General features: G+C 37.6%; 1 long non-coding RNA gene and 1 other non-coding gene across 2 annotated transcripts; both read right to left on the reverse strand.

Moving 5' to 3' along the window:
- Positions 1-288: 288 nt before the first annotated feature.
- Positions 289-7,888, reverse strand: LOC133542872 (uncharacterized). The gene is made up of 4 exons (XR_009804236.1): positions 7,779-7,888; positions 2,229-2,314; positions 2,002-2,060; positions 289-428 (listed from the first exon to the last, which is right to left on the reverse strand). It is a non-coding gene; the product is annotated as an uncharacterized LOC133542872 (long non-coding RNA).
- Positions 549-646, reverse strand: LOC133543220 (small nucleolar RNA SNORD67). Its single transcript, XR_009804345.1, has one exon. It is a non-coding gene; the product is annotated as a small nucleolar RNA SNORD67 (small nucleolar RNA).
- Positions 7,889-15,155: the final 7,267 nt, after the last annotated feature.

The following is a 15,155-nucleotide window of genomic DNA, read 5'->3' on the forward strand; positions in this document are numbered from 1 at the left end:
CGGACATCCATTGTTTAATTTCATTAAGACACGCCTCCAGCTGACTACAATCCGGCACACTGGCATGAAAAAGTAGTGGTTTGCTTGTTGAGATAACGATATGGTGGCGTTATCAAACATTTCCACTCGAGAGCACTTTTTTATAATTTATCTTTTCAGGCAACCTCTAACGCCGTTTCCGTGTGAATGAAAGGCTAAAAAAAAACTTTACTCTTTCCACCTAAAGGCTTTCCCGTGTGGACAGGACCAAATTTGTCCATTTGTAAACGTAGAACATATTTAATACCATTCAGTTACAAGGACTTTATTTCTTAAATGATTATGTTAACAATTGCAGAACTTAACATTGCAATTCCTCCAATATTACAAACCTCAAACCAAACTGCTGGCCATCAGGACAGTAAATGGACATAAGCTTCCTGCCATCCCTGGATGTTGACAAACACACAGAAATACCACATATCAGTAACTAGAATATTTTTTCCAAAGAACTAAACATTTTAAAACAAAAATGAATCGAGTGCATATTTTGAAGATACGGGAGCAAGCTTGAGTCAGATGGCCCCTGGGTGTCATCAGTTTGTCAGATTGGAGTGTATCACCACTGCAACACACCCCAACGACAGGTGCAATCATCACTCTCATAACTTACTCCACTTTTCTTTTTTTTAATGCAGAAAAAAAATGTTATAGCTAAAATGTGAAGACAGTTCAATGCTGTAGTTTGCTTTAGTGTAGTTGGATCCATTGCAACCACTGAGTGGACATTTCATACACAAAATGACGGCTGTCTGAAAATGGTACGTACACCTTTTCAGAAAAAGGAGAACCATGACAGCTTTGGTCACTTGGCAAACAAAATGTTCACTATAAAACCGAGTTTCTGCAGGTATAAGCAGATCTACTTTAATGTTTTTGAATGCATTCTTAATACAAGCAATTTTAATGCCCATGCTCTAAAGCAGTTTTTCATAACTGTAGTATTGTGTACAGATCTAAAGGACAGGTAAAGAACTTATTGTATATGCGTAAACAAAAATGGACTTTCAATATTTGTTTGCAGGTGGTCAGGTGATTTTTTTTGTTGTCCTTTTAGTTGCCAATTGTATGACATTTAATGCCTCTGGACATTTTGCTTTTTAAAAGGCCTTAATTTGTGCAAAATACATTAAATGACCTAATTATTTTTAATGACCTGGAAAAACCCTGTAAAATGTTTTCTCAAATTGCCATATACGGTAATCAGGATGCTTTATGCCAGGGGTAGGGAACCTATGGCTCTAGAGCCAGATGTGGCTCTTTTGATGACTGCATCGGCTCTCGGATAAATCTGAGCTGACATTGCTTAAAACGATAAGTAATGAATAATTCCACTTGTAATCAGTGTTAAAAATATAAAACATTCTCATGCATTTTTAATCTATCCGTTTCTACCGCACCTGTTCAAGAAGTTGCATTAATGGTAAGAAGTTATTTATTTATTATTGGTTAGTGTGGGGCTTGCCCTCCTGGGGGTTCTTCGGACCACCAAGCACCGACATGAGAGCCTGTTTCAGGGTTATAATAGTGTTTTATTCTTCAATAAGTCTCTCAGTTGCTTTCCAGCATTTGTATTTCCAGCCCATTTGTATCTCCTCCTGGCTGCTGCTTATAACAGAGCGACAGGTGATTAGATAACAAGGCCCAGGTGAGCCATCTACGCACCTGTCGCTGATTTCAAAGCCGGTCCTGGCACATTCAAGTTCGCTGCAAGCCCGCAGGCCACGCCCCCTCCACAGTTAGCTTCAGAATAACAAAGTTGTTACAAAGAATAAGAGACCTATTATACTGTAGAAATGTTGGTCTTACTTAAAAATTTAGTGTTTAGTTGTGTTCAGTGTTAAAAAATAAATTATATGGCTCTTACGGAAATATATTTTAAAATATTTGGCTTTTTGGCTCTCTTAGCCAAAAAGGTTCCCGACCCCTGCTTTATGCTATGATAGGAGCAAAACCATTTACCTTTTTGGTGTAAACTACTTGGCCGTTCATCCGCTGACAAACATCAGACTGAAGAGTTGCTGCAAAATACAAAACATTTCTTAAATCACAAGATGCTACAAAAAAAGTGAACACATCAGAATTACAAACTATGCTTAAAATAATATTTTCATCTTAAACACATGTATTCATCTATGGCAACATTTGCAGGATTTGAGAAACGTCTGTTATAGCAAAATCTCACTAACCAAGTAGTTTGCCAGGACGACAGCAGATTGATATCCTTTCTCTGGGAGGATCAACACCTGTCCACCATCCACACTCAGATGCTAAACTGTAAAATATGAAGACAATTGTAGGAAATCACAACGACTATTAATAGAGAGAGCTATCCAAAATGAATCAAGTGACATGAACATATAAATTAATTTCAAGTATAAAACAGTACAGCTTTGGAAGCAGCTTGTTACTGTAGTCTAGAAAAAAACCAAATCTGGCAACACGAGTGAGTACACATCACAGTGGATGAATAAACATGTCTAAAATATGCCCAAAGTTTCCGTGTGGAACCTGATCAAATCCCATTTTGCATCTTTTGCCAAATTGCCTCATTACTTGTTGGTACCCCATCAACAGAACCCTGCTCAAACATCCTCACTTCAATAAAATATGACATTCCCTCTTTTTTGTGGAGTGCTTGTTTGGTATGCCAGATTGTGACAATTTGACAGTTTCTTTTAATCTTCATTTTCAAGTTCCCTGATGATTTCATTCTTCAAATTTCACATAGTTCAACATTTCAGACCTCACGTTCCGGTGACAGTTTTGCCTGTTGGAGATTACTCCTTTTTTTAGGTTATTTGTAAGTCTGCGATTCTTTTCAACATAACTAATTTTGAAAACTCGCTTCTCATGGCTTCCATTTTGTCTTTCATTCTTGAGATAGTAAGCTTTTTACTAGGGATGCACCGATTAATCGGTAACCGAATATATTCGGCCGAATATGGCAAAAAAAAGCCACATTCGGCCTTCGGTGGAATGAGTTAAGAACAAGGCCGAATAGTGGCGTGTGACGCAATTTTTTGACGCGGTGACGTTGGGATATGTTGTGTACCTGTATAAGTGTATGAGGTTACAAGCACACACTTATTGAGATTTAGTGGGTCCTCTGTTTACATTATTTACAATAGACTAAAACATAGCTTTTACCCAAGAGTCATTAAAACAGGCACTGAGTGAGCACAATATGTCCATCATGTCCTCATGTGTAATGTTTAAATGTTTTTCAATTTTTTCGGACTACAGTGTGCAATAATGTTTTATGTATGTGTGTATATATATTCATATGCATGCAGATATGCATCTGTGTGGATACATATACATATGAAGAGTTCATACGCAAAAACCGATAAACGCCATTTTGATAAAGTTTAGCCCAGCCTCGGTAATATATAGTCCGCCACTTCTATTGTGGTATACCAAAATCAATTTGTTTGCAAATGCAGACAAATGCCGCTTTTAACGTCATTTAGTTCAGCGATTTATTGCAAAGGCCGATAAGCGCCATGGATCATTTATCACAAAAGCCGATATATCCGTTTGCCCAACCAGCGCTGCAGTACGGGATCACGTGACAAACAAAATGGCAGCGCGCTCGGAGTCTCTCAGTGTTGTTATCCACGCATGAATAATTTGGAAGCTTCTCCTGTGAACACTGTTAAGCCAGCGGAAAAAACTGACCTGTTGAAGTTATTTGATGTTGGCGCTAGCACGCGTGTCCGTGAGTTTTACACCTCTGCGTTAAACGATGTTGTCGAGCATGGAGCTAATGTCTATAGCGATGATGAGTGAGCTGTTATCTGCACAGGAGTGTTTTTGAGAGGCAAACCAGGTTGAGCATTTGTGCTTGTTTTTATTAATAAAACATTGTCTTCATTGCAACACTGTTTTTTCATTTTTTCATTTTGTGCTGAAAAGCACGAGGTAAATATGTGAGGTCACAGTTCCAGAAAAGCATGTCCGGTTAGCAAGTACGAAAAAACAATGTTCGCAGGGACAGCTAGATTTATACGCACCAAGGGATCTAAACTGTTAAATAATGAAGTAAATAAATGTGAACAGTTGTTACCTTGAAATGTCGCTTTCGATAAATTTCACGTTCTGTTTTTCTCTCTATCTTTATCTTGAATATTATGCGAAATAACGACCGCAAAGAAAACGATTTTGGAGATATCTGTTTTTGCAACATATAATTTGGATATATCTGCTTTTGACGTAAAACCACATCAAACACTCTTATTTGAAAGCCATTCATTACATCAGCATTTCTTAAAAGTTTAGGCTTTCATGACTTGCTTATGTTGATATTAAATAAACCATTGTATGCTTGTATATGTACCGGCAACACCAGCAGGCAGAAAATCGTTAATATACAGAATCGGTCAAAATGGATTTATCTGCTTTTGCATATGAACTCTTCATATATACATCTGTCATCTCTATTTTTTTACTATTTATACTACCATATTGTATATGCACCTTAGGAGGAGCTGCTCCAATTTCGTTGTTCTTTGAACCTGTTCATTGCAATAATGACAATAAAACTCTATTCTATTCTATTATTAGCCTGTTGTGTAGGCTACCTGTATAAGTGTATGAGGTTACAAGCACACACTTAATTGAGATTTACTTGAGCCTTCTGTTTACATTATTAGCATATCTGCTGTGGCTAAGCAGACTTTTGCCCAAAAGGACAATAATTCATTTATTGTGGGTTTATCCACTTTAATGCACTTTATTTTTTTTTTGGAATGCATGTTTTGTTTGAAGGCCTAATATAAATGAAAAACTGTGCTTTTTTTGAAAAGCGAAGGCTACTGGAATATTACAAAAATGTCAATCCATCCATTTTCTACCGCTTATTCCCTTTCGGGGTCACGGGGGGCGCTGGCGCCTATCTCAGCTACAATCGGGCGGAAGGCGGGGTACACCCTGGACAAGTCGCCACCTCATCACAGGGCCAACACAGATAGACAGACAACACTCACACTCACATTCACACACTAGGGCCAATTTAGTGTTGCCAATCAACCTATCCCCAGGTGCATGTCTTTATTCAATAAAAAACACTTTATTTGAAAAACATGTCTAAATATTTATTCTAGGCTATTTATGCAATATAAAAAAAATTGTGAAAAACTGCATTCATTATTCGGCCAAGCGTTTAAGTTTTATTCGGCTTTGGCCACAAATTTTCATTTCGGTGCATCCCTACTTTTTACATTAGCTTTCCTGATTGAGGTACTTTGAGGAGTTTTGACCTGTAAACTCTTAAGTCTCTGTGTCGTTTCTTTGGTTGACAGTTACGTTTTGCGGCAAATTCAAGTCTTGCATTTATCTCACTAGGTCTTCTGGGTTTTCGACATGCACTATAAGTCGATCCTCGGGTTGTAAATAAATAAATGATAAATGGGTTGTACTTGTATAGCGCTTTTCTACCTTCAAGGTACTCAAAGCGTTTTGACACTACTTCCACATTTACCCATTCACACACTGATGGAGGGAGCTGCCATGCAAGGCGCCAACCAGCACCCATCAGGAGCAAGGGTGAAGTGCCTTGCTCAGGACACAACGGACGTGACGTGGTTGGTACTAGGTGGGATTTGAACCAGGGACCCTCAGGTTGCGCACGGCCACTCTCCCACTGCGCCAAGCCGTCCCGTAGGCCAATAAGATGGTGGTGGTTCTGTTTCTGATGGTGAATATAAATAAATAATAAATAAATGGGTTGTACTTGTATAGCGCTTTTCTACCTTCAAGGTACTCAAAGCGCTTTGACACTACTTCCACATTTACCCATTCACACACTGATGGAGGGAGCTGCCATGCAAGGCGCCAACCAGCACCCATCAGGAGCAAGGGTGAAGTGCCTTGCTCAGGACACAACGGACGTGACGTGGTTGGTACTAGGTGGGATTTGAACCGGGGACCCTCAGGTTGCGCACGGCCACTCTTCCACTGCGCCAAGCCGTCCCGTAGGCCAATAAGATGGTGGTGGTTCTGTTTCTGATGGTGAATATAAATAAATAATAAATAAATGGGTTGTACTTGTATAGCGCTTTTCTACCTTCAAGGTACTCAAAGCGCTTTGACACTACTTCCACATTTACCCATTCACACACTGATGGAGGGAGCTGCCATGCAAGGCGCCAACCAGCACCCATCAGGAGCAAGGGTGAAGTGCCTTGCTCAGGACACAACGGACGTGACGTGGTTGGTACTAGGTGGGATTTGAACCGGGGACCCTCAGGTTGCGCACGGCCACTCTTCCACTGCGCCAAGCCGTCCCGTAGGCCAATAAGATGGTGGTGGTTCTGTTTCTGATGGTGAATATAAATAAATAATAAATAAATGGGTTGTACTTGTATAGCGCTTTTCTACCTTCAAGGTACTCAAAGCGCTTTGACACTACTTCCACATTTACCCATTCACACACACATTCACACACTGATGGAGGGAGCTGCCATGCAAGGCGCCAACCAGCACCCATCAGGAGCAAGGGTGAAGTGTCTTGCTCAGGACACAACGGACGTGACGAGGTTGGTACTAGGTGGGAATTGAACCAGGGACCCTCGGGTTGCGCACGGCCACTCTCCCACTGCGCCACGCCGTCCCAGCCGCAGGTGTGAGCCCTTTAGGTAAGCGTTCTGCGTCAGAAAGAGGTTCTAGTAGGTCGGACTCCAAGGCTGGAGGTGCTTGTACATTGGGAGGACAGAAGCCTGTAAATAACTCAAAAGCACAAACTGGAATAATTTGCCTTGGATGACTGCGACTCAATGTTCTTGAACTTCTTTGAGCGTGTAAGTAAGACCTGCAGCTGGGATGAGTTTACCCTGCATGGTAATATATCCTTGGTTTCCTTATTCATTCGTCCATTGCTTTTATGATGCTGTAAGTGAAGCAACAATACGTGCCCATTTTTTTAGATCTTAAATGACGCCTTCCGCCCGATTGTAGCCGAGATAGGTGCCAGCGCCCACCCCCGACCCAAAAAAGGGAATACGCGGTAGTAAATGGATGGATGGATGATGGTAGGGCATGCACCAAAGTTTTGTGAGGAACTGGCGAATCCTCCATATTTTTTTCTGGCAAAGCTGTCCGTCTCTGTTTTGGGGTACGTGGCATTTTTTCAATGCACAACAGGACAATGAATACATTTATCATGTTTTCATAAAGCTTACAAAAAAGTGGGACCACAAAAACTTACTGTGGGACCCCATTTTTATGACTTGATGAAAATTCCTAGAGCCAACATTACTATCAATAGAGGAGAAAAAGTGCGTTTATTTATAAATATGTATTATTTATAAAGCGAGTTCAAATCATTGGCAAATTTTCACCTAGTCCCAGCCTTGGCACGCATATATGTGTCCTCTTTTAGGGATATCAGAACATAGTCCGCCTAAATATAAGCGACCTACGAACGGGACAAGCGGTAGGAAATGAATGAACGCCGAAACGACCGTCGCTATGCTAGTACAAAATATATATGGCGAGTCTACAAATGCAAACGTAAAACAACTAGAAATGTTTCCCAACATGAAAGTAGAACAAAGCTAACATTATTTTATAATCCAAATGTACCACGTGGCAAAGAAAGCTAGCAACATTAGCTAACTTAGCATCGTGCTAACTAGCACGAGTAGATTCAACGATAAAGTACAGACTAATAATTCCTGGCGGTGACTTCCTTCGTCTGCTTTTTGCAAAAATCATTGCTGCCAACAAATAAAACTTACCGTTTGTGTTCTTTAATAAGCCCCGTCGTCGACTACTGTAGTTTATTTTCGCTTGACTGCCACTACGTCACTTCCGTTCCTTACTTTAAATGCAGCGTCAGGCTGAGGCGACATCTGATTGGCTAAATTATCTGGACGTTTATTGGCCAATCGCTTTCACGTGACGTAAACACAGGATTACCATTGGTTGTCTGGGCGGCGCGTCATTTGAAGGCTTAGTGACGTAAAGTAAGATAAAAATAACATTTTTATGACTAAATAAAAATTAAAGTTTCTCAATACCTGACCTGTCTTTTGTGCCTTTAAAAAAAGACTTTGAACTTTACATCTGCCTCGAACAACACAAAAGCTGTGAAAACGATGATGCTGTGTTTCAAATTTAAGTTACAGTATTTACTGAATCTGAATGAGCATATGGCTTTGCACTTACTTTATTTTATATTCATATATGTATGTATATATATATATATATATATATATATATCCATCCATCCATTTTCTACCGCTTATTCCCTTTCGGGGTCGCGGGGGGCGCTGGCGCCTATCTCAGCTACAATCGGGCGGAAGGCGGGGTACACCCTGGACAAGTCGCCACCTCATCGCAGGGCCAACACAGATAGACAGACAACATTCACACTCACATTCACACACTAGGGCCAATTTTAGCGTTGCCAATCAACCTATCCCCAGGTAGTGTATTCTATTTTTGTTACTTTGAATTTACAACTGCCTGGCGCAGTTTTTTTTACTATTTTTATAATGTTTTGTAATGTTTTATACTATTGTTGAAAATTGTTTCTCAACTGTTTGTAAATATTGAAATTTATAAAAAAAAAAAAAAAAAAAAAGACTAAATAAAAACAGAACCATTTGGACAAAAAATTATTTATTACCTAAAATCTGTTAAAACTATGATGCGGTGCTCTGGATTTACATTATTTACGGAAATGGTTCTCAACCTTTTTTCAGTGATGTACCCCCTGTGAACATTTTTTTAATTCAAATACCCCCTAATCAGAGCAAAACAATTTTGGTTGAAAAAAAAGAGATAAAGAAGTAAAATACAGCACTATTTAATCAGTTTCTGATTTATTAAATTGTATAACAAAGCAAAATATTGCTCATTTGTAGTGGTCTTTCTTGAACTATTTGGAAAAAAAGATATACAAATAACTAAAAACTTGTTGAAAAATAAACAAGTGTTTTGATTGTAAATAAAGATTTTTACACATGGAAATAATCATCAACTTAAAGTGCCCCCTTTGGGGATTGTAATAGAGATCCATCTGGATTCATGAACTTAATTCTAAATATTTCTTCACAAAAAAAGAAATCTTTAACATCAATATTTATGGAACATGTCCACAAAAAAATCTCTTTTTATCTCAAATGTCTCAGGCTAGGAGGAGGAGAGAGGAGAAGAAGGGGGGCGGGTGAGAGGGAGATAGGTGGAACTTCCGTAGTAGAAGCAGATCAATTTGGGCAATGTGATTGAAAGGTTGTTGTATCTAGATTGGTCTCCCAAAGCTTTGGTAATAGAAGCAGATCAATTTGGGCAATGTGATTGAAAGGTTGTTGTATCTAGATTGGTCTCCCAAAGCTTTGGTAATAAAACATCAAAATAAGCAACTCTAGCTGGGATTCATTTATAACCAGCTTATGTGTCATCGAACCAACCTGGGAGGTGACCGGCAGAAGACAGGGTCAAACGCAACATTGGTTATTCCGTCCGTTCCTGCTAAACAAATATATAACTAAATAGATGTAAAGTAGGAAAATGTGTACAAAATATGAGGCAGTCATAGTTTCGTTGAAATGCAATTTTTATATTAAAAGATAGCAAAGGGATGAATCACTATATCACACAACACAGCTTGTTAGTACCGCCATGAAAATACATATACAGTCTGTTCATATTTACACATCAATGACATCCAAAAAAAAAAAAAAAAAAAAAAATCATAAATACCTCTTTTTGTTAACTTTACAACAGCTATATGCAATCAGTATTCCATAACATATAAGAGGACTATTAAATAAATGGCATATTCCCTATCATTTACAAAGCTTGGAAAACACAGTGGTTAAAATATTCCAGAAAAAAAAAAACAACCCAAAAAGAACAAAATGATTCTCCAGTGAGTATAATTAATACAAGTCTAATTACAGTCATCAAATCCCTTTGTACAAAAGACTATACAGCTCCATCAAAACAGCATATTAAGCTTGCAAGATATCTTTTTTTTTTGTTTGTTTCTTTTACAGATTTTGCAATTCCTGCAGTAGACTTGGTGGGATATGAGTTATGATGATGATGATAAGTTATGGGGTCACCGTGATGCTCTGGTGGGCATACTGTAGCTGCCAAGACCCTCTTTCATTGGCTTCAGTGCTTTGTCCAGCAGCAAAAACAGCAAGCTGCCTTTCGCAGAGTCTTCAAAATACACGTTACTATAAATAAGGCCCACGTATTTGTCTGAGAAAGCAATATAGTATTTCCTTGCACCGTATGAAAAAAAAAAAAGCAACTTGCAAAAGGTAAATTAAATGTTATAAAGTCGCATATCACCGAAGTACTGTACGCAATCCCCGCCGTGTTCCCCAATCACTGCACCTTTTACCAGACAAAAACAAAAATATATGTGTTCGCCGAGGCAAATAATGTGGGACTGGTTTGCAGAGAAACGACGCAAACGTTGCACGGATTTAAAATAGCCTTTAAAATAGTCGTTATTCTTGGCAACAACGCATTTTTTTGGCATACACTTTGACACGTTTTGCAACATGTGGGTGCTGCACTTTTTAATCAGAGGTAACAACCATGCAAAATGATGCCTGAATCAGCGTCGACAGAAAAAACAACAACTATATTACGTACTGTAATGCTATATTACGTACTGTTATGCATCAATGATTTAGATGTTCATCACATTTTGGAAAAAAAAACATGTAATTGGTCATCAATGGAATATTTTCTCTTGCATTTGATTACTTATATGTGTAATTGTGTGAGCGTCTTCCGATATTTCAGTGCACTGGTCAGTGATATTTCATGAGTGCGGTGGTGCTCAATTTTAATCCCTCACGTCCCCCCCGAAAGGAAACGCCCCCTCTGAAGTTCATGTTTTTTCATCCGCGTGTATCATTAAAAGCCTACTGAAATGAGATTTTCTTATTTAAACGGGGATAGCAGGTCCATTCTATGTGTCATACTTGATCATTTTGCGATATTGCCATATTTTCGCTGAAAGGATTTAGTAGAGAACATCGACGATCAAGTTCCCAACTTTGGGTGCTGATAAAAAAAAGCCTTGCCTTTACCGGAAGTCGCAGACGATGACGTCACAAGGGTGAGGGCTCCTCACGTCCTCACATTGTTTTTAATGGGAGCCACCAGCAGTAAGAGCTATTGGAATTTGAGCGAGGATGAAAGATTCGTGCATGATGATATTTATACCGAAGGACTAGAAAAAAAATAAATAAATAAAATAAAGTGTGAGCGTTTCAGATGTAATTAGACATATTTACTAGGACAAATCTGGAAGATCCCTTATCTGCTTATTGTTTAAATAGTATTTTAGTGAGATTGTAAAGACATACATTGAGGTCGGATGGCTGCGGTGAACACGCCAGTGTCTCAGAGAGAAGCCAAGCTCACAGCTGCCTTTTAAACAGCTACTGCAGGAGGACGAATAATCCAATGATGTCTCCGGTAAGATTTATATATATCACAATTTTCCCATCCAAAAACATGCTGGTTGACGTAGAGAAAACATGTTCGCTTGACCGGTCTGTGTTAAAGCTTTAAAACAAACAAAGTAACACCGGCTGTGTCTCGGTGCTAAAAGCAGCTGCAATACACCGCTTTCCACCAACAGCATTCTTCTTTGACGTCTCCATTATTAATTGAACAAATTGCAAAAGATTCAGCAAAACAGATGTTCGAATTACTGTGTAATTATGCGATGAATTGAGACTACTTTTAATATTTAATGTTAATATTTCATCATTGATATATAAACTATCAGACTGCGTGGTCGGTAGTAGTGGCTTTCAGTAGGCCTTTGAAGATGCTATTAAAGCATTGCCTCTCACGCTCCCTTTTATGCGGGGAAAAAAATGTTTATTAAAATTTAGCGGTTGCGGCCATTATACCGGTGTGCTCTATAGTCCGGAAAATACGGTAATAAACGGGAATAATTAGAATATTTATTAGATATCGTTACACCACAATCCTGTGTTTTTGGGGATCATAATTGTTTCTAATTCAAATTTTTTTTAAATTTGAAGTATCCGCATTGATATGACCAATAACTACTTGGTATCGGATCGATTGTAGTATCGGCCAAAAATAATGCAAAGTATCTAAACAACAGAAGAATAAGTGCTTTTTACATTTTAACAGAAGAGTAACAGAAAGTAACCAAATAGGAACAAGCAAGTAGATTAATAATAGTGTAGAGAAAATAATAGAACCAGAAATATGTCATAGCATATGTCAGCAGCAAAATAAGGAGCCTTTGAAACCCGTTTTGATATGGTTTTATTACCGTAAATAAAAATATTTTTTTATATATATATATAGCGATACATTTTTAGGCCATATCGCCCATCCCTATTGATTTGCATTTTCATCTTTAAATGGAGTATTAAGTGTTGAGGGTAGTAGTGAAATAGTAATAATATAATATTCTTAATGTAATAATAGCATCTAGATAACTTTCAGTTTCGATCCCAAGTCAAGGTCCAAAAGTTGAAAATTACAGGCAAAAAAATGCAAGATTTGTTCAGATACAATTCCATTTGGCTAGAATCTAAAGTATGCTAAAATTTGTCGAGGGGAACATTGTTGAGGGTAATAATGAAGTAGTAATTTTATAATATTACTAATGTAATAATAGCATCTAGTTAACTTTCAGTTTCGATCCCTGTCAGGATCCGAAAGTTCAATATTGCAGGCAAAAAATGTTCAGATACAATTCCATTTGGCTAGATTCTAAAGTATGCAAAAATTTGTCGAGGGGAACATTGTCGAGGGTAATAGTGAAGTAGTAATGTTGTAATATTACTCATTTAATAATAGCGTCTAGTTAACTTTCAGTTTCGATCCCCGTCAAGGTTCCAAAAGTTAAAATTGCAGGCAAAAAAATGCAAGATTTGTTCAGATACAATTACATTTGGCCAGAATCTACTGTTTGCTAAAATTTGTTGAGGGGAACGTTGTTGAGGGTAATAGTGAAGTAGTAATTTTATAATATTACGAATGTAATAATAGCATCAAGTTAACTTTCAGTTTCGATCCCTGTCAGAATTCGAAAGTTCAATATTGCAGGCGAAAAATGCAAAAATTGTTCAGATACAATTCCATTTGGCTAGAATATAAAGTATGCTACAATTTGTCGAGGGGAACGTTGTTGAGGGTGATAGTGAAGTAGTAATTTTATAATATTACTAATGTAATGATAGCATCTAGTTAACTCTCAGTTTCGATCCTTGTCAGGATCCGAAAGTTCAATATTGCAGGCAAAAAATGCAAAAATTGTTCAGATACAATTCCATTTGGCTAGAATCTAAAGTATGCTAAAATTTGTCGAGGGGAACATTGTTGAGGGTAATAGTGAAGTAGTAATCTTATAATATTACTCATTTAATAATAGCATCTAGTTAACTTTCAGTTTCGATCCCTGTCAGAATCCGAAAGTTCAATATTGCAGGCAAAAAATGCAAAAATTGTTCAGATACAATTCCATTTGGCTAGAATCTAAAGTATGCTAAAATTTGTCGAGGGGAACGTTGTTGAGGGTAATAGTGAAGTAGTAATGTTATAATATTACTCATTTAATAATAGCGTCTAGTTAACTTTCAGTTTCGATCCCCGTCAAGGTTCCAAAAGTTAAAATTGCAGGCAAAAAAATGCAAGATTTGTTCAGAGACAATTCCATTTGGCCAGATTCTACTGTATGCTAAAATTTGTCGAGGGGAACGTTGTTGAGGGTAATAATGAAGTAGTAATTTAAAATATTACTAATGTAATAATAGCATATAGTTAACTTTCAGTTTCGATCCCTGTCAGGATCCGAAAGTTCAATATTGCAGGCAAAAAAAAGCAAAAATTGTTCAGATACAATTCCATTTGGCTAGAATCTAAAGTATGCTAAAATTTGTCGAGGGGAACGTTGTCGAGGGTAATAGTGAAGTAGTAATGTTATAATATTTTTCCTGAAGGAACTCTCCTGACGGAATAAATAAAGTACTATCTAATCTATCTAATCTAATCTAATCTATTACTCATTTAATAATAGCGTCTAGTTAACTTTCAGTTTTGATCCCCGTCAAGGTTCCAAAAGTTAAAATTGCAGGCAAAAAAATGCAAGAATTGTTCAGATACAATTACATTTGGCTAGAATCTAAAGTATGCTAAAATTTGTCGATGGGAGCGTTGTTGAGGGTAATAGTGAAGTAGTAATGTTGTAATATTACTCATTTAATAATAGCGTCTAGTAACTTTCAGTTTCGATCCCTGTCAGGATCCGAAAGTTCAATATTGCAGGCAAAAAATGCAAAAATTGTTCAGATACAATTCCATTTGGCTAGAATCTAAAGTATGCTAAAAATTTGTCGAGGGGAACATTGTCGAGGGTAATCGTGAAGTAGTAATGTTGTAATATTACTCATTTAATAATAGTGTCTAGTTAACTTTCAGTTTCGATCCCCGTCAAGGTTCCAAAAGTTAAAATTGCAGGCAAAAAAATGCAAGATTTGTTCGGATACATATTCCATTTAGCCAGAATCTACTGTATGCTAAAATTTGTCGATGGGAACGTTGTTGAGGGTAATAGTGAAGTAGTAATTTTCTAATATTACTAATTTAATAATAGCATCTCGTTAACTTTCAGTTTCGATCCCTGTCAGAATCTGAAAGTTCAATATTGCAGACAAAAAATGCAAAAATTGTTCAGAAACAATTCCATTTGGCTAGAATATAAAGTATGCTAAAATTTGTCGAGGGGAACGTTGTCGAGGGTAATCGTGAAGTAGTAATGTTACAATATTACTCATTTAATAATAGCGTCTAGTTAACTTTCAGTTTCGATCCCCGTCAAGGTTCCAAAAGTTAAAATTTCAGGCAAAAAAATGCAAGATTTGTTCAGATACAATTCCATTTGGCTAGAATCTAAAGTGTGCTACAATTTGTCGAGGGGAACATTGTTGAGGGTAATAGTGAAGTAGTAATCTTATAATATTACTCATTTAATAATAGCATCTAGTTAACTTTCAGTTTCAATCCCCGTCAAGGTCCGAAAGTTGGAAATTGCAGGCAAAAAAATGCAAGATTTGTTCAGATACAATTCCATTCGGCCAGAATCTACTGTATGC

This window comes from Nerophis ophidion, linkage group LG25, assembly GCF_033978795.1.
Source record: "Nerophis ophidion isolate RoL-2023_Sa linkage group LG25, RoL_Noph_v1.0, whole genome shotgun sequence".
Taxonomy (NCBI): Eukaryota; Metazoa; Chordata; class Actinopteri; order Syngnathiformes; family Syngnathidae; genus Nerophis; species Nerophis ophidion.